This window comes from Dermacentor albipictus, unplaced genomic scaffold, assembly GCF_038994185.2.
Source record: "Dermacentor albipictus isolate Rhodes 1998 colony unplaced genomic scaffold, USDA_Dalb.pri_finalv2 scaffold_27, whole genome shotgun sequence".
NCBI lineage: Eukaryota > Metazoa > Arthropoda > Arachnida > Ixodida > Ixodidae > Dermacentor > Dermacentor albipictus.
Window position 1 is genome coordinate 2015823 of NW_027225581.1, and position 25891 is coordinate 2041713.

General features: G+C 48.4%; 1 long non-coding RNA gene across 1 annotated transcript in view; it reads right to left on the bottom strand.

The window, feature by feature from the left end:
* The window catches only part of LOC139052612 (uncharacterized), a 68799-nt gene extending 43347 nt beyond the window's left edge, over positions 1–25452 (bottom strand). The window contains exons 1-2 of the long non-coding RNA XR_011509987.1: positions 25317–25452; positions 7655–7923 (exon numbers count right to left, since the gene is read on the bottom strand). This is a non-coding gene — a long non-coding RNA (uncharacterized lncRNA). The remainder of the gene's footprint in view (positions 1–7654; positions 7924–25316) is intronic.
* Between the last annotated feature and the right edge of the window lie 439 nt (positions 25453–25891).

The window sequence follows — 25891 nt, forward strand, 5'->3', positions numbered from 1 at the left end:
CCCAACGCACCCTAGCCCATACCTATTCTTCTGATTATTTCAGTATCATGACCCGGATCCACGGTCACTACGTGTCCTAAGTAGATGTATTCCTTTACAACTTCCAGTGCCTTGCTACCTGTCGTAAACTGCTGTTTTTTCCGAGAGTGTTAAACATGCTTTTAGGTTTCTGCAGATTAATTTTTACACCCAGCCTTCTGCTTTGACTCTCCACGTCAGTGAACGTGCATTGCAATTGGTCCCCTGAGTTACTAAGCAAGGCAATATTATCTGCGAATCGCAAGTCACTCAGGTATTCTCCATTAATTGTTATCAGCAATTCTTACCAATCCAGGTCTCTACATACTTCCTGTAAACATGCTGTGAATAGCAATGGAGAGATCGTATCTCTCTGCCTGACACATTTCTTAATTGAGTTTTTGTTGCGTTCTTTAAGGAGGACTACGGTGGATGTCGAGCAGCTGTAGATATCGTTCAGTATTTTTACATAGGGCTCCTCTACACTCTGATTCCGTAATGCCACTGTGAGCGCTGAGGTTTCGACTGAATCAAACGCTTCCTTGTAATCAATGAAAACTGTATTTAAGGATTGGTTATTTTCTGCAAAATTCTCTATCACCTGATTGATAGTGTGGATATGGTCTATTGTTGAGTAGCCTTTACGGAATGGCGAACCTGGTCCTTTGGTTGACAGAAGTCTAAGGTGTCCTTCATCCTATTTGCGATTACCTTATAAATACTTTGTAGGCAATGTACAGTAAGCTGATCGGCCCATAAATTTTCAAGTCTTTGGCGTCCCCTTTCTTATGGATTAGGAATATGTTAGCGTTCTTCAAAGATTCCTGTACGCTCGAGGTCACGAGGCATTGCGTATACAGGGTGGCCAGTTTTTCTAGAACAACCTGCCCACCATCCTTCAACAAATCTGCTGTTACCTGATTCTCCCCAGCTGCCTTCTCCCTTTGCATAGCTCCCAAGGCTTTGTTTACTTCTTCCGGCGTTATTTGTTGCATTTCAAATTTGTAAACTGTGGGATTTCAAATACTGTATAAATCTCTATAGAACTCGTCAGCCACTTGAACTATACCATTTTATTAATGATATTGCCGGCTTTGTTTGTTAACCCATACATATGATTCTTGCCTATTCCTTGTTTCGTCTTCACTGCTTTTAGGCTTCCTACTTTCCTGAGGGTATGTTCAATTCTATCCATATTACACTTCCGTATGTCAGCTGTCTTACGCTTGTTGATTAACTTGGAAATTTCTTTCACTTCTATTCTAGGTGTAGGGTTAGAGGCTTTCATACATTGGCGTTTCTTGATCAGAACCTTCATTTCCTACCATGATTACTGGCATCCTGTCTAACGGAGTTACCGCCGACTTCTATTGCACACTCCTTAATGGTGCCCCAAAGATTATCGTTTTTATTTTAAACACTAAGGTCCTCTTCCTGAGTTAAGGCCTAATACCTGTTCTGTAGCTTGATCGGGAATTTCTCTATTTTCCCTCTTGCCGCTAAGTCATTGATCGGCTTCTTTTGTACCAGTTTCTTCCGTTCCCTCCTCAAGTATAGGCTAATTCGAGTTCTTACCATCATATGGTCACTGCAGAGCACCTTGCCGAGCACGTCCACAACTTGTATGATGCCAGGGGTAGCGCAGAGCATAAAGTCTATTTCATTTCTAGTCTCGCCATTCGGGCTCATCCACGTACACTTTCGGCTATCGTTGTTGCGGAAGAAGGTATTCATTATCCGCATAATATTATGTTCAGCAAACTCTACTAATAACTCTCCCCTGCTATCCCTAGAGCCTATGCCATATTCCCCCACTCACTTGTCTCCAGCTTGCTTCTTGCCTACCCTGGCATTGAAGTTGCCCATCAGTATTGTGTATTTTGGTTTGACTTTACCCATCTTCGTTTCCACGTCTTCATAGAAGTTTTTGAGTTTCTGGTCATCATGACTGGATGTAGGGGCGTACACTTGCCCGACCTTCAATTTGTACCTCTTATTAGGTTTCACAACAAGACCTGCCGCACTCTCGTTAATGCTATAAAATTCCTTTATGTTACCAGCTATATCCTTATTAATCAGGAATCCGACTTCTAGTTCGCGTCTCTCCGCTAAGCCCGGGCAGCACAGGACGTGCCCGCTTTTTATCTCTGTATATGATTCTTTTGTCCACCTAACTTCCCTGAGCTCTATTATATTCCAATTACTGTCCTCTAATTCCTCCAATAGCACTGCTACACTCGCCACACTAGATAACATTCTAGCAATAAAGGTTGCCACGTTCAGATTCCAATGGCGGCCTGTCCAGAACCAGGGATTCTTAGCACCCTCTGCTCCGTCGCAGGTCTGACCACCCACCATGGTCAGTTGCTTCGCTGCTGCTCAAGACTGAGTGCCGGGGTTTGATTTATGTATTCATATAGGATCGTTGAATTCATATAAGATATATTCAGTCATTCTATTCCATTCCAATCCTCCTTCATACTGTGATGAAAGATGGTTGGTGCAGATGACATTCCAAAATGTAGGTTGTTGAATCAAAAGATGCAATTGTGGGTGCTGATCGGCGTGAAGTTTTCGGCACTTTGTCCAGTGGAATCTGTTTGTAGGCGTTGTATAAGTCTAAGGTATTCTAGCCGTCTCCTCCATCCAGTGCTGCAATAACATCCTCGATGACGGGAAATGGATATTTAACGTAGATTGAAGACGGAGCCTTGCAAAATAAACGTTTCTCCTTAAGGCGGGCCAGAAGAAGAGCATGCGGCTTACGCGCTTCATCGTATTTCGTGGCGCCGACGTTGGCGCACGCCGTTCCGCGGTGAGGGAGCCCCACTTAATTATGTCCATTGCCCCCAATGCGAAAAGCGACCGTCTCGGTCGCGTCAGAAAGTTATTTCAGCGACGACAAGAAATGGAGTTCCTCAGGTGCATCTCGATGTTCGCGTACGCACATAGTATGGTTTCATGCGCACTACGTGAATAACTTCAGCGCGAGGACGACGACGGAGGCAACCGGCGTCGGACCTGCAGGGGATGACTTCGTGGGTCACGTCACTGAGGCGGTGTGTAACATTCTAGGCTCCAAAACACCGGCGGAGCAACTTTTCCGAGAGTCCACGGCGATGGATGGGCTTCCAGATTCACATGCTGGCACCGGTATTGTAATGGAGGTCGCGTCGACTCTGGTTGTATCGAAGGGTGTCGTTATGGTGTCGGCACCGAATACAATGCTGAGCAAACGGGCGTGCTTCCGCGGCTCTTTGTACTGACTCTTCCACATGTTCGCTGGTCGGGCTATTATCAGTCAGCAGTAGCATGATGTCAAGTGGTAACGTGACGTGGCGCCGGTATACAAGTTCGAAAGGTGTAAGCTGTGTCGTCTCGTGTACAGCAGTGTTATACGCGAAGGTCATATAGGGTAAAAACTCGTCCCACATTTTGTTCTCTACGTCGACATACACGGAGAGCATATCAGCCAGCGCTTTGCTCAGGTGTTCCGTTAATCCATTTGTTTGAGAGTGATACGCAGTGCTCTTGCGGTGAGAGCTGTGCACCTGCTGGAGAACCTCCCGCATAAGTTCGGCTGTAAATGCTGTAGCACAATCGATGATGAGAACAGACGGTGCACCATGTCATAGGAAGATGTGGCGTCCAGAGGACTTTATACGAGTTTGCTTGCGGAATAGCTTCGGTTTCGGCGTACCGGGTTATGTAGTCCACAGTGACGACTGTCCATCTGTTGCGCGAAGAGTTCCCTGGAAAAGGTCCAAGTGGATCCATTCCTATTTGTTGGAACGGTGCTTGAGGAGGGTCCACAGGGTGGTGAAAGCAAGCCGGTTTAACTGGAGGTGTGTTGCGACGCTGACAATCACGGCAGGTCTTCACATACCGCTGCACAGAAGAAAAAGCCGAGGTCAGTAATACTTCTGCAGCATCCTTGCTAATGTCTTAGCGAATCTCAATTGTCCCGCGCATAGCTCATCATGGCAGGCTTGCAAAATGTGTTGGCGCAGCGCCGATGGCATCACAAGCAGGTACGTATTTGGACCGGTTTCACAGTTTTCCTGTAAATCACGTTGTTGTGGAAATGGTACAAGGATAAGCCGCGCACGAGCATGCGGAGTAAAACACCTTCAACTTCTTGAAGTTGCTCGATCAGCGGCAGCAGCTCGGAGTCCGTGCACTGGTGCTCAGCCATTTTTATGGCGTCGATAACGCCGACAAATGGCAAGTCACGGTCAGGGTCCAATGACGTCGTAGCGGGTGGTTCTCGTGAGAGTCAGCGTCACTGTGCATCCTTCCAGATCGGTAGACCACTGTAATGTCGTACTCTTGTAAGCGCAGAATCCAACGGGCTAGTCTGCCAGAATGATCTTTGAGGTTAGCGAGCCAGCACTGGGCATCGTGATCGCTGACAGCCTTGAAGGGTCTACCGTAAAAGTAGGGTCGGAATTTACTAATTGCCCACACAACCGCTATGCATTTTTTTCAGTGGTTGAGCAGTTTTTCTCAGCCTTGGTGAGACTGCGGCTTGCATAAGCAATGGTAAACTCTGCACCAACTTGCCACTGCACGAGAACTGCGCCGAGACCCGCATTGCTGGGGTCCGTATAAATTTCAGCGTCAGCGTCTTCATCGACCAGAGAAGTACTGGCCACTTGCAAACGCTTGCGCAATTCATTGAACGACTACTGCTGCTCCGCGCAAATGAATAGCAAATTGTTGCGTGTAACCATGTCAGAGGCTCAGCAACGCTCGAGAATTCCGCGACGAAGCGTATATCATATGCGCACAAACCAAGGAATCGTTGGATAGCCTTCTTGTCTGTGGGTAGTAAAAACTCGGCGACAGCAACTAACTTGTAGGGATCTGGTCGGATACCTTCAGAATCAATGACATGGCCAAGAAATTTGAGCTCTTCGAACGCAAAGTAGCATTTTTCAGGCTTGATGGTGAGGCCGGCAGTACGGATCACATCGAGGACACTCTCGAGTCGTGCGAGATGCTCGTCAAACGTGCTCGTGAACACGACGACGTCGTCCAAGCATACGAAGTAAGTTTGCCATTTCTTTTCAGCAAGCTCGGTATCCATCATCCACTGAAAGGTTGCTGGTGGGGAACATAGGCCGAAGGGGACAACTTTGAAGTCATAAAGGATGTCAGGTGTCACAAACGCTGTTTTTCAAGACCCTGTTGATTGATTTCGATTTGCCAATACCCTGATTTAAGATGCAACGAAGGAAAAAATTGGCACGTTGTACACCATCCAATGCGTAACCGATGAGCGCCAATGGATAACCATCGCGCTTGGTGACATCGTTCAATTTTCTGTAATCTACACAGAAGTGTAGTGTGTTGTCATTCTTTCTGACTAACACTGTAGGGGAGGGTCACGGGCTTGTGGACGGCTGGATCACGTCGACTGCGAGCATCTCTCTCACATGATGGTTGATCGGTTTCCTTTCCACAGGAGACAGTCTGAAAGGATGCTGACGAAGAGGACGTGCGGACTCACCCATTGTAATGCGGCGCTTTCTGATGGATGTGCGCCATACTGCGGGTGTCTTTGGAAAACCGTCCGAATTCATTGACGAGATTCAGACGGTCTTTGTGATGGTCTGACAGAGCAGCGTTAACATGAATCTGTTCTTTTAGGCTGGGTATCTCAAATTTCTGAGTCGATGTGATTTACAATGTGGTAATGTCATTAAGAATATTGATTTCTCGAAAAAATTCGACTGCCGTTACTCGCAGTACATGCCGATACTCATTGCTAATGTTTGTTAGCAAAACGATGGAGCGCTTGTTTCTTACCTGAAGAAGCCCTTTGGCTGCACAAATGTGGCACTCATGAAGCAGGGGATGTTTTGCTAAGCAATTCCTTAGGCGTTGTCATCCATGTAGCTTCAGACAAGGATAAGGACACTGATCTTGGGTGGCAACGTGACGTTATCGTCAGCTAGGCGAAGTCCGATGTCACGGTCGGTGTCACTGCTGTTCACTATGGCTTGCGCAGTAGCGAATCTGGCTCTGGACTCTTGCAGATCGATGATGGCACCGTTCGCCTGAAGGAAATTCATGCCGAGTATAAGGTCCTTTAAACATTCAGGAGGAATGACGAAGTCACCGATGTGCTTGAAGCGCCGAATGTTGACTCGTGCTGTACACAAGCCTTTTGGAGTTTTGAGGTGCCCTCCTGCAGTACTAATCTGAGGTCTGGTCCATTGAGTCGAAACTTTGTTCAGTATACGTGCGAGATTCTGGCCTATAACAGGCGTGTTCACACCCATGTCGACTAGGGCCGTGACATCATGGTCATCTATGGTAACTGGCACGTCGCCAGACACTGACACCGGACTACACTGTTTTCTCCGCCTCTCAATCACGTCATATCGCCGTCGTCGTAGTGGAGGATCTTCAGCGATTTGCAAAGCCAGAAGTCTCACCTCCGCACTCACTGGACTAAGTTTTCACGGGAGGCGCGGCTGGGTGAGCAACCCTTTGTAGCGCTCCGCGTGAATAGGCGGAAGGAAGACCTGTTTCTGTTGGGTGACGGTGCCAGGGGGTAGCGGAATAGTAGGGAAAACGAGGTCCTGGCGTCTGTGAGGTAGGTTTTGATCTCCTGTGGAGTCCACCATTGCACGGCCACGGCGCATTCAGTGAAAATCCACGAAGCCCAGTTCAGCGGTAACGACACGCCCTCTAGAGGTGATCGGCTTCACTGCAATAAAAAACACAAGGGCTGCCGGTCTGCAGTGCGCCATACGTCGCTCTTGCGGGGTGGTCGTGTTTCAGCCATCAATGGCGTGCGCCGAGGCCTGAAGTCGCCAGTTGCTTGTTCAACTGAACGCACACCATGAAACTTTGGGACGTCGCTCACATCCTGAAAAATCAGGCACAACGGGCTTCGCACCGTTTCTGCATACGACATGCGAGGTTACGGCTGCGGTACCTCGTGCTATGGTATCCCGCTTCGCTCTGGGACTTGGACTGCCTGTCTGATTTCCTCCCAAACGACCCCAGCCAGAGCAGGTCGCTGTGCCGATGCAGGAGCCACCTCAAAATTTTGGAGCTCTTCTCGAACAACAAGCCTAATGAGCTCCCGCAAGGCGTCCGTATTGTCCAATGGTATAGCGAGAGGATCATGTGATAGAGCCGACACGTCATGGTTGCACTGCCTTGTTCGCTGCTGCAGTGCCATTTCCCTTGATATGGCTTCCGCGAGAAACTTTGCAACGGCTTTGGTGGGTTGTGCACTAGGCCACCGAATAACTCTTGCTTCAGACTGCGCATGAAGTTCCGGCACTTCTTTTCTTCCTGCATGGGTAGATCCGCGCGTCGGAAAAGCCTGCACATGTATTGGACAAACATTGCGATGATTTCGTTCGGCTGCCGTAATCTCGCCTGAATACTCTCGCGGTCGTACTTTTGTCTGCAATATTTTAGAAATATGTAACAGCAAGCGCAAGATCACTCTCTGAATATTTTGTATTCTCTGTTGCTCGCCGAGAACGGAATATCAGGTAAATTGCTAGGACTGTCCCAATAATAAAATCGAAAGAACACAGGGCAGTCGATAGGAACACAGACGTGCGAATCATTGCCATTGTTACAAAATAAAAAAAAAAACGGAACTTACGACCCATAAGAGGCATGCAATGGTCACAGCAGTTGCATTTTCCTGCTTTGCGGATAATACCATAGCAGGGTAATTTGTCAAGTGGTTCACATTTTGTCATTCTGCATAAGTTAGGGCACATAGCAGGATCATCTTCTTCCTGATAGTCTGGCATGCTGGTGTTGCGAATACTTTCCATATTAGCCTCTGCTAGCAGTGTTCCAAGGAATAGTACCAGGACAGTGATTTGACTCGATATTATTATTATTACGAAAAGGTGGCCAGTCTTCCTGTGGAAACACCCAAACACAAGGCAAAGGGACATTTCATAAAGCCATCGAGATGTGTCACACAGAGAAGCTAACGTGAGCGTTAGGTTCTGGGTCAGGAAAGAATGGTCTGCCCGAAATGTAACCAGTGTTTTGTATATTGCATCGTCGACTACCTAATGGTCAATGTACCTCATGGCGCCTGCGCTACCACTTGCTGCCCAAACTCGAAGCACTCTGTAGACTCGTCAATTCTTCTCATTTTAGGATTCTCGTATTAACAGAAATGTGGCTGAATTGCACCTTCGATAATGCAGAGCTCTATTCATTCCTCCCTAATTTTGAAATTTTTTGGCGTGATCGTGTAGGAAAACACGGAGCAGGTGTTCTGAGAGGTGGCCATCGCAGCCTTCGTCACGACATTGTCGATATCACTTCATTTCTAGAAATTTTACTCGTATTTTCAAGTCCTTCATACATGCTAATTGTGATCGTTATGCTATCGACCCTTCAGTGCAGGTGCTTTCTTCGCTATACACATCCTCAAGGCACAGCGAACTGTTACGGTGTCCTTTAGTGAGTCGAAACTACTCCTATTAGGTGACTGTAACTTTCATGATATATCATAGGCGAAACCGGCCACAACGCTGCCTAATAACGTAGAATCTAATTTCCTAATGCATGCCTCATCTTTGGTTGGACGTAGCTAGTATCTAGCCCAACGCGAAGAAAAGAAAAACGAATGGTGCTTTAACATACTCGATCTTATCTTAACATCGCATTCCTACAGTGTTTCTTCCGTAACACATTTACGAAAAGTAAGTGATCACTTAGCATGCATGCAGAAATATTCTGGCAACTACGTCAGAGCAAAAAAAATACAAAAACACTGTACCATAAAGGTCATTACGTCAATATAAACAATGCACTAACCGAGATTTTAAGCTGGTACATTATAGATTTGCCGAAGCGCACTGCAAACTCAAACTGGATGCTTTTTTAAAAATAAAATGATTGAACTCACTTGTTCTTACATACCAACTATCACCTTAACCGAACGACCTTCGTCTCCAGGGCGCAACAACACATTAAAGTGACTGAACAAAAAAAAAAAGATTATAGCGCAAATGCACACATTCATATAACGCTTCTGCCTGGGAAAATATTACGCTACTGAAAAGCCGTTTGCTTGTTTGGCTGCAACAGGTAAACGAAGCTTCTACTCAACAACACTCCGCAACATAGTGCAAAACAACACCAAACAATTTTGGAAATATATAACCCAAATAAAAGTAAACCAATATTATTATATGATGACTGCAAAATCCGTGTTCCCGACCGTAAAAAATCTGATGTACATCTGGAGTACTCTGTGTTGACTTTCGTGTTCACTTCTGAGCCTAACACTGACCTCCAGACTGTCCTTACCTCAACCACCCAACCATGCCAGACACTGGTGGCATACGGTATCACCAAACTAATATAATTCCTCAAATTACCTTCCTCAGCCATCATCGATGGAATTACTTCCAAAATGCTTACGAACACTGCGCACATCTCTAGTGTAATTTTGCGTTATATTTTTCCGCAGTTGTTATCATCTGGATTTAGGCAGAAAAACTGCAAAATAGTAAGATAATTCTAGTGCCCAAAATATCGTCGTCATCGTGCCACAATCACCGTCCAATTTACGGCACCAGTGTCTGTGCCAAGCTAACGGAGCATAGAATTTGTTGTCATATTGTCAGGTGGTTGTGATGGTCGTGCACACAGCAAGCAAACTGTGAAAGGCGAAAATAACTTTATTGGGCGAAACTGTGCCCACAAAAACAGGCTAGATTCAAAACTCAACAAAATCAGCGGACATGGTCCGCGATCACCGAAAATATGATGAGTGGGTAAAGCACGTAGGCGATTATACGCGTACATCAGTCGCCGAATGTTCCAGAGTAGTCGTTGGGGCGCGCGTGTCTTCCGCAAAGTTCTACACTATTCGCCCCGCGCATACTTGCAATCAGGTTGCACAAGGTTCGGTGATAGACAGCCAACGGAACCATCGATAATATTCCAGAAACTTCCGGTACATGCAGGCGCGCCCTGCGCTTCGCGATAACATTTGTTAGGCTGTGACAAGCGGTCACATCGAAAAAGATAAACTAGTACACGTGTTCATACCCCCTCCTGAAAAGCATCGACTCGATGATGCAAACAAACGAAAATAATAACCGAAACTACCCATGGTAAAAAGCAACAAAAGAAGACAGTTCATCAGCTTGCGTAAAAAGGCAGAACAGCGACCACACAAGATCATGCGTGGCGCCGCTGTAAATACGAATGCCGTCTGGCATAACCTCATAGTCCACTTCGCCAATACGCCCTATGATCTTGTAGGGTGAGAAACAACGTAGCAATAGTTTCTCGCTAGCTTATACCGCAATCTTCGAAGAACAACGACATAAGCCTAATCTATAAGAAAGGGGACGCCAAAGACTTGGAAAATCACAGACCGATCAGCCTACTGTCCGTTGCCTACAAAGCAGTTTTTAAGATAATTGAAAATAGAAGAAGGAACACCTGAGACTTCCGTCAACCAAAGGACCAGGCAGGATTTCGTAAAGGCTACTCAACAATAGACTGTAATCACACTATCGATCAGGTGATAGAGAAATGTGCGGAGATATAACCAACCCTTGTGTATTGCTTTCATTGATTACGAGAAAGCGCTTGATTCAGTTGAAACGTCAGCAGTCATGGAGGCATTACGGAATCAGGGTGCAGTCGAGCCGTATATAAAAATACTGAAAGATATTACAACGGAACAGCGGCCACAGTGTGGCTGCACTGAGGAGGACGAAGACGACGTGTGTGCCGGCTTGATATAGCGTCGTCATTGTGGCCTCCGTTAGCCTCCCTGTAAATAAATTGTAAATGGCATTCGATGTCAGCTACACGTAACATTAATTTGGTGGAGGTGGACGTTCCCCGTGCCCGTCATGGAGCTTCGCTACGGTCGCAACGCCTACAATGCAACTTCGGCTCCTGCTGGCGGCACTTCATCTACGCAAGCGTCTCTGCCTGCAGCCCGGACCTACGTCGCCGTTTCCCCACCTCGGGATCCTGGTGTTTTCAACGGAGTCGGCAGTCCTGATGTTGACGACTGGCTCTGCTTATACGAATGTGTCAGCACTAGTCACAGGTGGGATCCGACCACTATGCTTGCCAACGTTCTTTTCTACCTAGACGGAGCTCCACTGGCATGGTTCCACACTCACGAAGAGGATATTTCGAGTTAGGAGCTCTTCAAAGACAAGCTCCGCGACCTTTTGGGCAACCTGTTTGGTCGACAAGTCAATGCCAAGAAAGTCCTTGCCACACATGTAGAGACATCGACCAAGTCCTACGTGTCCTACATTCTCGACGTCTTGGCCCTTTGTTCCAAGGCTGACCCAAACATGTCTGAGGTCGATAAGGTTAATCACGTCCTCAGAGACATTGCTGGCGACGCCTTCAATTTACTGGTGTTTACGAACCTCACCAGCATCGATAACATCCTCAAGGAGTGCCGCCATCCCGAGCATGCTAAAACCCGCCGGGTATCCCAGCACATCACGGCACATCCCAGCACATCCCAGACTTCCCAACACAGCTGCTACGTCATCCTGTGACGACCCCTTTCACCAGCCATCGCGATGTGACAACTTGACCCGCATCATTCATCGTGAGGTGGAAGCGGAACAACCGGCGGGCTCTTCATTCCCGTTACCTGATCATTCTCCGGTGACAATCTCCTTGATCGAGGCCGTCGTCCGTCAAGAGTTGTCGAACGTCGGCCTGCAGTCCATTCGTTCTGTACGCTCGGTACCTGTTTCTCCACGCACGGCCCCACCCCGCTCTTCCAACTCCTTTTGTGGACAGCGCAACCCCTCCGAATGGCGAACCGTGGACGACAAGCATATCTGTTTTAACTACCGACGCATTGGACATGTCGCTCGCCATTGCCGCAGCCGCTGGACTTCTCCGACGCGCTATTCTCCTGATTACCACCCTCGCCCCTCTAGCGCGTCCTTTTCCTTCGCCCCTTCTATGCCCGCTCCATCATCTGACCCTGCGACACTTTTGGCACGACCCCGCTACTCCCGCTCGCCTTCTCCTTCTCACCGTCAATCTCGCTCACCCCGCATCAGGGCGTGCTCCTTCTCCAACCTACTCGCCGCACCCACAACCGAAAAACTAGACACTGCAGCTTCTGGAGAGGAAGATACATTGACGACATCGGCACGAAATCCTCGCTTCACCTTACCCACGAACAAGAATCTTTTGGACGTTCTCATCGACAGTGTTCCTTTGTGGGCGCTGATTGACACCGGGGCGCATGTGTCGATTATGAGTGCTGCTCTTCGCCGGAGGGACTGTCGCTATTGTTAGCATGTGCTCTGCCCGACGCACCATTGGTGAGAGACACACCGTAGTTCTCTTCACCGTCATCGAGCATTCCCCTCACGAACTCATTTGCCGTCTGTATTTTCTTACCGATCATTCTGCCCTCATTGACTGTTCGGCCGGCTCACTTCGCCTTGACTGGCCTCTTCTTGTCGACCCTGTGGACCCGCCTCCTAGCCGTTTGAGCTGCATGGATTTTATTAGCCTACCGCCTGACTCTGCGACACACGTCGACTTGCTGTCCTCACCAGCTGTACCTGACGGCAATTACGTGGCCGCACCAATTCTGGCCGTTATGCTTTCACATGGTGTAACCGTGCCGCACACTGTGCTGAAAATTACTGGCAACCACACCTGCCTTCCCCTTGTCAATTTCGCGCTAACCGCGCATGTTCTGCCTAAGGTGATCTCATTGGCTATACTTAGCACTTTGCAGGATGCTGAGGTCGAGCCATTCACAGTGGAAGATCGTTACAGCTCAGCACCTACCGTGACGTCATCGCATGGTACTGATGTCGACATTGAGAGGATGGTTTCCTCTGACCTTACACCTGCTCAAGCTGAAGCTCTTTGCCGCGTTCTTGAAGGCTATCGCAACATTTTGTACTTTGACAATCACCCCTTAGGTCAAACGTCCGTCGTGACCCATCGCATAAATACTGGTGATGCGAACCTTATTCACCGATGTACATATCGTGTTTCTGCGTCGGAACGAGCTGCTATCCAACAGGAAGTCAAAAAGATGCTCACAAAGGACAGTATAGAGCCTTGCTGTAGTCCCTGGGCATCTCCCGTCGTACTTGTCAAAAAGAAGGATGGAACGTGGCACTTTTGTGTAGATTATGGCCACCTGAACAAAATCACAAAGAAGGACGTGTGCCCTTTGCCACGTATTGATGACGCCTTAGACTGCCTGTACGGTGCCACCTATTTTTCTTCTATCGACGTACGGTCTGGCTACTGGCAGATATCCATCGATGACAGGGACCGAGAGAAGACTGCATTTGTTACCCCTGACTGCCTTTATCAGTTCAAGGTGATGCCTTTCGGTCTCTGTAATGCGCCCGCCACCTTCCAACAAATAATGGACTCTTTGCTTCAGGGGTTCAAGTGGTCCACCTGTTTGTGCTATCTGGACGACTTCATCGTTTGTTCGCCCACATTCCACACGCATCTAGACCGTCTGTCAGCGACTCTTGACGTTTTTCGCCGCCACATTCTCCGGTTGAACTCGTCAAAATGTCATTTCGCTCGCCGCCAAATCGCCGTCCTTGGACACCTCGTGGACGCCAGAGGCGTACGAGCCGATCCGGACGAAATTCGCGCCTTTACGAACTTTCCTGTTCCGAAGTCTACCAAGGACGTTCATAGTTGCGTAGGGCTGTGCTCATATATCCGACGCTTTGTGAAGGATTTTGCGACTATCGCACGTCCCCTTACCGACCTCTTGAAGAAGGATGCCCCCTTTTCTTGGGGTCCTGACCATGCCTCATCCTTTTCGCAGTTGACTATTCTCCTTACAACGCGTCCAATTTTGGCCCATTTTGACCCGTCTGCCTCAACGGAAGTTCGAACTAATGAAAGTGGTCACGGTATAGGAGCAGTCTTAGCACAATGCCAGCGTGGACATGATCGCGTTATAGCCTATGCCAGACGACTTCTGTCCCCAGTTTCGTCCCTACTTGCTCGGACGCCCTTTCTGTGTCATCACTGATCAGCACGCTCTCTGCTGGCTATCCTCGCTCAAGGACCCCATGGGACGACGCGCTCGCTGGGCGTTACGCCTGCAAGAATATACCTTCTCCGTAGTATATAAGACAGAACACTTTCACCAGGCTGCCGATTGTTTGTCTCGCTACCCCGTCGACGAAGCGGCTGATGCGGACGCCATCGCTTGCGTTTTCTCTGTGTTCCAGTTGCTTCAAATCGGCAAAGAGCAACGGCGCGATCCTTCATTACGAGCCCTCATCGACCCACTGGACTCAACTCCTGGCGACGCCTCTATCCGGATGTTTCTCCTTAAGGAGGGGGCATTAAACCGCCGCAATTTCGATGCACACGGCCTTGACCTTCTGCTCGTCATTCCATCGCACCTGCGTTCGCCTGTCCTCCAGCTACTTCACGACGTTCCCTTGGCTGGACACTTGGGCGTCTCGCGCACGTAGGACCATGTACGCCGTCGATTCATTTGGCCGGGCCTCGCCCGCTCGGTGCGGCGCAACGTTGGCGCTCGTGAGCCCTGTCAGCACCGGAAGAAGCCTATTACACCTCAAGCCGGATCTCTCCAGCCGATCGATATCCCACCCGCACCCCTTTTCCGTGCTGGTCTGGACCTTCTAGGACCATTTCCTCTTTCCGGCCGGAAATAAAGGGGTCACCGTCGCTACTGATGACTATACGCGGTACGCAATCATCACACCCCTTCCGACAAGTTGTGCTACTGACGTTGCTGACTTTCTTCTGTATGACATCATTTTAGTGCACGGTGCTCCGGGCCAATTACTCACTGACCGTGGCCACAGCTTTCTCTCGACAGTCGTCGAGGACATCCTCCGCTCCTGCTCGACAAAGCGCAAGTTCAGCACATCCTACCACCCACAGACCAACGGCCTCAATGAGGGCCTCAAGCCGACCATCACCGACATGCTTTCGAAGCACGTTGCGACCGACCACCACGACTGGGACCTTCACTTACCACATGTGACGTTCGTGGATAATTCATCGCGTCCCGACACCACCGGCTATTCGCAATTTCACCTCCTATATGGCCGAGAATCCGCGTTGTCCTTGAACACTTTGCTGCCCTCGGCCACACGTTCCGCCACTGAATACGGTTGCGACGCCATCGCACACGCCGACCACGCGCGCCAGCTCGCCCGCACCGCTCTCGAGGCCTCGCAGGAGCATCGGAGATGCCTGTATGATTGCCACCAACGTGACGTGCACTTTTCCCCGGGTTCTCTGGTGCTTCTCTGGACACCCATTCGGCTCGTGGGCCTTTCCGAAAAGCTGCGGTCGCACTACGCTGACCCTTACCCTGTGGTACGACAAGTGACCGATGTGACATATGAAATCAAGCTCGCCGACCTCTCAGCGTCATCGTCAGCTGCAAGTGACATCGTTCATGTGGCGAGATTTAAACCATACCGGACACCATTCACCGCGGCTGTGTAGAGTAAGCACCAGGACTGTGCTTCTACAGCCGGGGGTGATGCTACGGAACAGCCTCCATAGTGTGGCTGCACTGAGGAGGATGAAGACGATGTGTGTGCCGGCTTGATATTGCGTCAGAATTTTGGCCTCCGTTAGCGTCCCTGAAATAAATTGTAAATAGCATTCGGCTTCAGCTACACGTAACAATATCTATAGCGTCTCCACAGCCACCGCAGTCCTCCATAAAGAAAGCAACAAAATCCCAATAAAGAAAGCCGTTGGGCAGGCAGATACGATCCCTCCAATGGTTTTCACAACGTGTTTACAGGAGGTATTCAGAGACCTGGATTGGGAAGAATTGGGGATAAGAGTTTAAGGAGTATACCTTAGTAACTTACGATGGCTGATAATATTGCCTTGCTTAGTAACTCAGGAGACCAACTGCGATGCATGCTCACTGACGTGGAGAGGCAGAGCAGAAGGGTGGGTCTAAAAATTAATCTGCAGAAATCTAAAGTTATGTTTAACAGTGTCAGAAGAGAACAGCAGTTTACGATAGGTAGCGAGGCACTGGAAGTGGTAAGGGAATACGTCTATTTAGGACAGGTGATGACCGTGGATCGGGATCTTGAGACGAAATCATCAGAAGTATAAGAATGAACTGGGGTGCTTTTGGCATCCACTCTCAGATCATGAACAGCAGGTTGCCATTATCCCTCAAGAGAAAAGCGTATAACAGCTGTGTCTTACCAGTACTCATATATGGGGCAGAAATCTGGAGGCTTACGAAAAGGGTTCTACTTAAATTGTGGACGACACAACGAGCTATGGAGAGAAGATTCATAGGTGTAACATTAAGGGATAAGAAAAGAGCAGATTGCGTGAGGAAACAAACTCGAGAGTATGGCATCCTACTTGAAATCAAGAAAACTTAATGGGCGTGGGCAGGACATGTAATGAGGAGGGAAGATAACCGATGGTCATTAAGGGTTACGGACTGGATTTCAAGTAAAGGAAAGCGTAGCAGTGGGCTGCAGAAAGTTAGGTGGGTGGACGAGATTAAGTTTGCAGGGACAACATGGCCACAATTAGTACATGACCGGCGTTGTTGGAGAAGTATGGGGAGGCCTTTGCCCTGCACTGGGCATAACTAGGCTATTGATGATGATGATGATGATGATGATTTTTTCACTGAGTCATCATTGGCGTTCCGGGCGCTGGTACTCGACGTAGCATCGTCGGAGGTTGTAGTGTCGGCTGTCGGTACGCTGCTGGTTCTTGATTTGTAGGCGGGCGAGCCTTCGCGCTTCTTTGGCGCGCTAGAGATAGGTGGCAAGGTCAAGATTCTCTTCGTTGGTGACGTACAGCAGCATGGCGTCGAGAGTCGTTGTCGGATTCCCGTTCTAAACCAGCTCGAATGGTGTGATCTGTGTTTCTTCCACCACCGTGTTGTAAGCGAAGATTACGTAGTGCATGGCAGAATCAAAGGTCTTCTGTTCAATGTCGACGTACATTGTTAGCATCATACATTGCTAGCAGAGTCTTGTTCAGGTGGTCCGTAAGACCATTCGTCTGTGCGTAGTAGGCAGTGGTCATCCTGTGGCTTCTCTGATTGTACTGCAGGATTTCTTGAGTTAGCTCTGCTGTAAAGGCCGTTGCATTGTCGGTGAGGGGGACTTCTGGGGCGCCATGTCAGAGCAGGATGTTCTCGAAGAAGACTTTCGTCCCTTTGGCTGCGCTACCTTTCGGCAAAGCTTTCGTTTCAGCGTAGCGGGTGAGGTAGTACGTCGGCACGACCATTCGCATATTTACGATTGTTGACGTCGGAAAGGGTCCCAAGTCCATCCTGATCTGCTCAAATGATCGGCAAAGGGGCTGGATTTGCTGTAGCAATCGTACCGGCCTTGTTGGTGTTGTCTTCCGTCTCTGACAGTCTCGGCTTGTCTTGCCATAATGGGCAAAGTCCGTGGTCAGGGGCGGCAAGTAATACCTTTCCTGCATCCTCGTTAGTGTGCTGGAGAATCCGACTTGCGCAGATGTCGGATCGTCATCCAAGGCGTGCAGTACTTCTGTACGCTGCGTTGAGGGAACTACAGGAAGGTAGTTGGTGCAGACTGGTGAGGAGTGCTTTACTAGTGTGTTGTTTTGAAGTGATAACGAAGATAATCCACGCTTAAATGCCCAAGGACAACTTGGATGTACCCTTCCAAATATTCGACAACGAGTTTTGGCTGCAGCTCTGCTGGTTGCTGTTGAGCGAGCCTTTCTGCCCTTGGTAATCCAAGGAAGGCGTCGTCATCCTCGTCATCTCGTGGCGGCGGGTCGATGGGGGCGTGTGATAGGCAATCAGCATCAGAATGTTTTCGGCTGGACTTGTGGGTTACAGTGATATCGTTTCCTTGCATTCTGAGGCTCCACCGCGCCAGCCATCCAATAGGCTTCCGTTCTTATTCCCGCTAGCCAACAGAACGCATCCTGGTCACTGGGGAGTTTGAATGGCCTGCCATATAGGGAGGTGCGAAATTTTGATGTAGCCCAATTAATGGCGAGGCATTCTTTTCGATCGTAGAAAAATTGCCTTTCGATTTTGACAGTGACCGGCTAGAGTAACTTCTCACCCGTTCAAGTTCATTTTTCATCGGAACTAGAACTGCAGCGAGACCAAGGCGGCTGGTGTCAGTGTGGATTTCTGTATCCACGTACTCATCGCAGTGAGCAAGTACCAGTGGCGACTGCTTGCGTCGTTTGAGTTCTTCGAATGGATCGGCCCAGGGCGTTTCTCACTTCAATTCGACATCACATTTAGATAGATGTGTCAGCTGCTCAGCGAACTGCCTTCTTGTCCGTGTGCTGCTAGAACTTTGCGATGGCGACCGTCTTTTGCGGGTCAGGGCGGATTACAGATTTGCTGATTACGCGGCCCAAGAACAGAAGGTCATCGTAAAGGAAGCGGCACTTTTCCGGCTTCCGATTGAGTTCTGATGATTTGTTAGCCTCTAGTGCTGTTACAAACCGCCTAAAGTGATCGTCGAAATTTCCGGCGAAATCTACGGCGTCCTCTAATTAAGCAAAAAAAGTCTGCTACTTGAACCCAGCTAACACTTTGTCCACGACGCGCTCGAACGTCGCAGGCATCGAGCACCATTCCAATGACACGACCTTGAACTCGTGGAGGCCTTCTGGCGTGATGAGGGTGGTCTTTTCGCCATTTCTCTCGTCGACTTTTATTTGCCAGTAGCCCGAGTGAGATATATCGACGAGCAATATTTAAAATTGCAGAGCCAATCCGATGCGTCGTCTCTCCGTGGGAGAGGGTACACGTCCGTCTTAGTGATCTTATTCAGTCGACGTTCTTTTTCTCCATAAGCACAACAGGAGAGGCCCATGGGCTTTTAGACGGCTGGATGATGTGTCGCGAAGCATTTCGATTACTTGTTGTCGTATTGCTTCGCGTTCTCCCGTCGCATCTTGGTAAGGGCTCTGGCTGAGTAGTCGAGCGCACTCTTAGGTTAATAAGCGATGTTTACGACTGGTGTCTGTCGAAGCCTCGATAGTGTCTAAAAGCAGTCTTTGTATCATGAAGCAGACTTCTGAGCTGTTGCTGCTTAATCATGGGGAGAATTGCATTTATGTTGAAGTCTTCTTCGGGAACTACGGTCGTCGGCGTAGATTCGGCAGAATCCGAGAGGACCACCGCTTTGCTGGTTTCCAGAATTTCCTCGACGTATGCTATCTTCGTACCCTCGCTGAACTTCGTGCCCTTGTTGGCAGCAACCCGTTCGTTTTTCCTCCGCGCAATCGAGCGATCCCTTTTGCGGAACAAATTTCACGGCCGAGTGGAAGAGTTGGTCGCCCTCGATGAAGCCTTCCACGTCTGCATGTGTTTTGGTGCCGACGAAAATTACTATGCTGGAGCGGCACGGAATGCTGACTTGATCTTGGAGCACACTCAAGGCGTGGGGATTACAAGAGCTCTCCGGCGGTGTTCCTTGATCTTCTGACAGCATTATCGACTTCAGGTCGATGGTTGTGCCATGTTTTTTCAGGAAGTCGACGCCGAAAATTACGTCTCGTGAACACTGTTGGAGGATGACGAAAGTGGAAGGATAGGTCCATTCCTTAACGGTAATTCTTGCGGTGCAGATTCCAGTCGGCGTTATGTGTCACCCAGCCGTCCGAATATGAGGATCTTCCCTGCAGTCTTAACCCTCTTCGAATTGGTGGCGATGGGCCGACTTATGGCGGAGTAGTCGGCTCCTGTGTCCACTAAAGTGGTGACTGCATAGCCGTCCAGAAGCACGTCGAGATATCTGGTTTTTTGTCTTGCGTTACAGCTAGGTCTTGCCGCCCGGCCATGACTGCGTCATGTTGACCTGGGGCTGGTACGTCGCATCGCCAGGTTGTTTTTAGAGCGCAGCTCTTTGGCGTCCGTTCCTGGGTTTCGCGTCGTCGTCGGCGTCGTCGTTGTCGGCGTTGTCGTCGGCCTCGTAACCAGCTCGCCGACGAATCTGCTGCGCCGCCGCCGCGCATGCGCGCTGTCGGCTCTCCGGGCGAGGGAGGATGATGGAAGGGAGGAGGAGAGACTGTGGAGGAGGGCTGGCTACACAAATGGCTCTTTGGCGTCCGTTCCTGGGTTTCGCGTCGTCGTCGGCCTCGTAACCAGCTCGCCTACGAATCTGCTCCGCCGCCGCGCATGCGCGCTGTCGGCTCTCCGGGCGAGGGAGGATGATGGAAGGGAGGAGGAGAGACTGTGGAGGAGGGCTGGCTACACAAATGGCTCTTTGGCGTCCGTTCCTGGGTTTCGCGTCGTCGTCGGCGTTGTCGTTGGCCTCGTAACCAGCTCCGCCCCCTTTCATCCCCCCAGCGCTAGCAGCGACCGACTGATACCGCTTTCTTGAGTCCGCTACCGCACTCACGAAAGACGTCGTGCACTTCCTGCAACTCGCATTAACCGTGCATCGATCCACACCGATGTTAGTAGTGGGGACTTTAATGTTGACATAAAGACAAACAGCAATTTCCTAACACTTATGCGGGAAAACATCCCGTTCCTCTCGCTCGTAACGCGTCCCACGGCTGTGACAACCTCGCGAGGCACTTGTATAGATCTCGTCTTTGAGAATCAAGCATTGGTGTACCAAGTCCAACATATATCAGTCTATTTCTCCGACCACAAAGCTTCCTTCATGACTGTCAAGAACTGTTAGTGGAGTCTTTGTTAAAGGAATACGTGTGAAAAATTTAAAAAAAATTCTGTGATAGCGCATACATGTGTTGCTCGATTTCTTTGCCTCAATCTATCGAAAAGGTGAAACAGCTTATTTGCTGCGCTCAAATTTCGCATTAGGAAGTAACGTAATCGTCGGTAATTTTTGTCGCCGTATTCTTTGCTTGCATAATTCATCGGGACGGCGGCGCTTGGTTGCTATGTCGTCGAGAAAGTCTCTTCGCCGTCTTCTTCGCGGCGGAGGATCTTCTTCACTTCGACAAACAGCAACCGCCCCTCCATCGGTTGCTGCTTTTAGTTTTTCGGCTATGGGCTCGCATAGCAGCCCCGGACTGGGCCAATGTATGGACGGCGCTGCGACAACAGGCAGCAGCCTGGTGATGACAAACGGGATGGTCCTAGAAAACTCCAGTGAGTGGTGGTGAGATATTTGGCGATGTCACGTGGGCGCTCTCCAAGTTGGGGACGCGGCGCATTGACGGCGAACGCTCAGAGTCCCAAGTCGCGGTTTGGCATGGCGGTACACACGGCCGGCTTCTCCGCTATGATAGCAGAGTGGACGGTGGTAGGGCGCTCACCAAATATCCGTCTTCCACGCATAAGTGCGCGGGCAGGCGGGTGGGCATGCTGGCGGTGGTGGCGGCGGACGACGGAATGGCGGCGTTATGGGGCCCTCGCGCGATCGCGCGGGGAACCTTCACGGCAGGCGACGGCGGCGTAATCCATGTTTTGGGGCTGGGGCTGTGGCAGTTACGGTTTCACTTCAGTAACCTCAAGTGATCACTGAGCCTCCTCTTTGACTATGTCGGTGAATGAGGCCACTTGAGGCTGCCACCTAGGGAAGAACTTTTGCAGTGATTGAAAACAGGTGTAATTTCGGTGATTGTACTGCCTTGTCTGCATATCGAGCGTTTTCTCCTTGGTAGTTGCTTCGGAAATATATTCAGCAACAGTCCTGCGCAGGTTGCATATCAAGCCAGCAAAGAGCTTCTGTTTTACCCCACGCACGAGGACCGAATTTTCTTCTCCTCAGGCATAACCTGCTCCGTGTGGCGGAAGAGGCCCGGCATCTTCTCAGTGAACATCGCTATGGTCTGGTTGGGTAATTTCACTCGGGCTTCTAGCATAGCTTCGGCCCTTTGCTTGTGCACCATGCTCATTAAAGTCGGCAGGAAGCCGCTGCTGAATAGGTCCCACGCTGTCAATGTCGGCTCTCGGTTCTTGAACCACGTTCTGGCGGCGTCTTCTATGGCGAAGTATGCATGTCGCAGCTGGTCTTCAGAGTCGCAGTTGTTGAAAGACGCGATTTGTTCGTAGGTCTTTAGCCAGGATTCAGGGTCTTCAGTGGATGATCTATGGAAATATGGTGGGTCCTGAGGCTTTGCAACAGAATGGGGCTGGGGCAGTGATTGCTGTTGTCTTAGCCACACTCTTGGTCTTTTCAGGTAGAAGTGCGTGCTCCGGCAGCTGTTGCAGTCGGCGGCTATCTCAATATTCCGGGGCGATGTTGGTGTTGTCTTTGTGGTGCAGGCTTGGATAACGGCTTCTTGGGGGTATCCGGTCCATGAACGAACTAGCACCTCCACCAGATGTCACGTGGTAGTGACCGTCATGGACACAGCAAGAAAACCGAACAACGAAACTAAACTCACAAGGCGAACCTGTGCCCACAAGAACAAGCTACACTCAAAGCTCAACCAAAGCGGCGAACACAATCGGCGATCGTCGGAAATCTGATCAGTGGGTAAAGCGCGTCGGCTTTTATGCATCACTAGTCCAGTGTTCTGAAATAATCGCTGTAACCCGTTTCTCTTCCACAATGTTCTACGCTATTCGCGTCGCGCATACATGCAATCAGATTACTCAAGGTTTAGTCACAGACAGCGGATGTCACCATCGATAACATTCCAGAAACTTCTGATACATGCAGGTGCGTCCTGCACTGTGTGATAACATTTGTTAGGCGGTGACAAGTGGTTACCAGCAAAATATATTCAACTACACGTGTCAGTGTTGTAAGGTATCTAACATCCGTTAATGTTTTTCTATACCAATGAACATGGTTTGCAGAAAAGCATGTCCAACGAGACTCAACTAGTTTTTTCGTTAATGACATCAGCTCACATCTTGATCAAACTTCACCCATAGATGCCCTCTTGCTAGATTTCCAAATAGCTTTCGAAAGATTACTCATGAACTGCTCTTCCTAAAACTATCAATTCGTAATCTCATTCCTTCTATTCTCCAATGAATACCCAACTTTCTAACTGTAAACAATTTACGTTTACCAACGCTCCTCTAATTTATCACAAGTTATCTCCGGAGTGCCGCAAGGCACTGTGCGGGGGCCACTACAGTTTTTAATATTGTCACGTAGCGGTGACGTTGAAGAACGCAGTAGCACCACTGTGAACGACAAAATTAAATTTTATTGGGCGAACCTGTGCCCACAAAACAGGCTACACTTTAAGCACAACGAGAGCGGCGAACACGGTCAGCGATCGTCGAAAATCTGATCAGCGGGTCAACCGCGTCGGCTTTTATACCGCAGTCGTCGGATGTTCCAGACTAATCGTCGGGACCCGCATGCATTCTACAAAGTTCTACACCATTCGCGTCAAGCGATGAAATCTGATAGCACAAGGTTCGGGGACAACAGACAACCGGAAAGAAGCATCGATAACTTTCGAGAAACTTCGGATGCATGTAGGCGCGTCCCGCGCTGTGCATGTGTTGGTGGGCTAGTTGGTTACGCATGATTCTTCGTGTGTTGTTTATTCGGCGCCGTCTTTGTAATCATGTGTAACTGCGCTGTGCGATAACATTTGTTAGGCGGCGAAACCTGGTCGCCCGATAAAGATAAGTACGCGTGTCAATATATAAGATAGGCTTAATAGGCTCGGTGGGAGTGGTCTACGTCATTCCACTTTCATGTGGCGAAAAGTACTTTGGGCAGAGGGGACGCTGCCTTGACACCCGACTTAGGTGCGATCAGGTGCGATCAGCAATCCAACAGGCTCGAATCTGGGCACGAATTGTAGAGATTGCTTATGGAAACGTTTGTTTGAACAAGCCAAAATATTTTGTAAAAATATGAATGAAATCAAGTGCGAAAGTGTGGAAGCCTACTTCATGCAGGAATACTCAGGTGCATGCGCCAGCCAGACTTCTATTGCTCTGCAGGGTAAAGAAACTGAGTTTTTGAATGACAAGATAGGCTAATACCCTTTCACCCTTATAAGCATCACTTTGCACGAGTTCACATTTTCTGCATATTTCAGTCCCTAATTGGAAAAAATAAACCATTTGTTGGTCTGCGCTCGTATCGTGTACTTCCTTTTGTCTTTCGTCCAGGTTGCGCTGCCCACTCTTGGGAATATGTTTAAACATGAGCACCCGAACAATTTCGAATGACACGTTTCAAGTGCTTCTACACGCGTACGATCGCATTTGATAAGGGCTAAAATTTTCCTCGAAACCTACTTGAAAAACGTTCTGAGTACTTTAGCTATATCTACTTTGTCAAACATTTGCTTTCTGGATCTTTTCATAGATTTTAGCGAAGTCCGATGAATCAAACTAATCAAGCCAATAATGTAGAATACTCTGAAACATAGGATGCATTTTACAATGTATTTCCACATTTTAGCAGAACAATTGAGGACCTATACATTTGCAATGAAACCTCCTTGATGGCTGGAAAATATGCTGAATAGCTGTAATATTATTCTTAGAATTCTTTTTGCAACCTACCTTTCTGTCTTTTTTCGTGTCTATCGTTTCAATCTACGTTTCTACGTTTCGTTTCTTTTTGCAGCCGACGTTTCTATCAGCAATAATTTTTTCCTTCTACCTGGAGGACTGGTAAGTATACAAAAGAGGTATATATTTCAATAGATGTTCAGTTACCGCAGTGCTCGCTCAGTGACGATGGTGTTGGGCTGCTGAGTACGAAGTCTTGGGATGGAATCGCGGTCATGGCGGCTGTGTTTTAGCAGGGGCGAAATGCTAAAACACGCGTTAAGTTAGATTTAGGTGGACGTTCGAAAACCTCAGGTGATCGAAGTTTTCGGAGGCCTCCCCTCATAACCACAAAGTGGTTTTGGTACGTAAAAATTTATTTTTAATAAATTTAGATATAGAGTTCCATTTGTGCAGCCTATGTATTATTGGCGAAATCACTATTGTATCAATTTTTCATTTCATTTCAAATATTTCTTAAAATGCGACTGATTTCATTGAGCATAAAACCAATAAAAGGTAATGGTTCTAGCTGAAGAGAAAAGAATTCTTGTGGAAACATATTTTCAGTTAGGCTTGTTACTTCCTGACAGCCATGGCAAGAGCCAGGAGTCCGGCACGAAACAGCAACTTACTCTATAAAATTAATAAAGTAAATATTAGGAGCCAGTTCTCCAATAAAAAGTTCATATAAGATCTTTTTCAGGTTCTCACACTTAGACATAATTCATTGCTCTGATGAAAAACTTGTACAGATTCATGACCTTGTCTAACTCGATCGCCTAGAAGACTGTAAAAACATACCACGTCCTTAATAAGACATAGTGACATATTGAGAAAACGTAATGCTTACATATCGTGGCTGTGAACACACGTATACCAAAGCTACCACTTCGGAAAGATGAAGTAAGTAACTAGGTTGCGAGCTTTCTTTTCAATATGATACCAGCGAAACGTGTGTAAAAAATCATTCGACGCTCTACGTGGACCTCCAGAGTTGTATAAAAATATTTTCAAGATTCCAGACTATTATTTCAGCCGCTGAGAATACTATCAAGGTTTATATGACTACCTAGCGCGCATAATGCATTGTGTGTTGCGTAATTACCGTTCAGTTATTGGTAGGCAACTATGTTTGCGACATGTAAGTTAAAGTCTGCACAATACTGCACTCATACGTCTTCTTATTTAATTTTGAAACTGAGAACTTAAAGAAAACTTCATTTGGCAGTCCGCGGTGCCTTTTCGTTGCTTGATATGAACGCAACAGCGAAATGTGCTAGCCGCACTGAAAGCCTTTATTAGAAAACCGCCAAAAAAGACCAGATTTGTTACATCTCATTTTGTTATTGTAAACCTTTCTACATCCGAAAGACGATAAAATACGAGTCGTAAAGTGCCAGTCTGCGCTATTATTATACACACCCC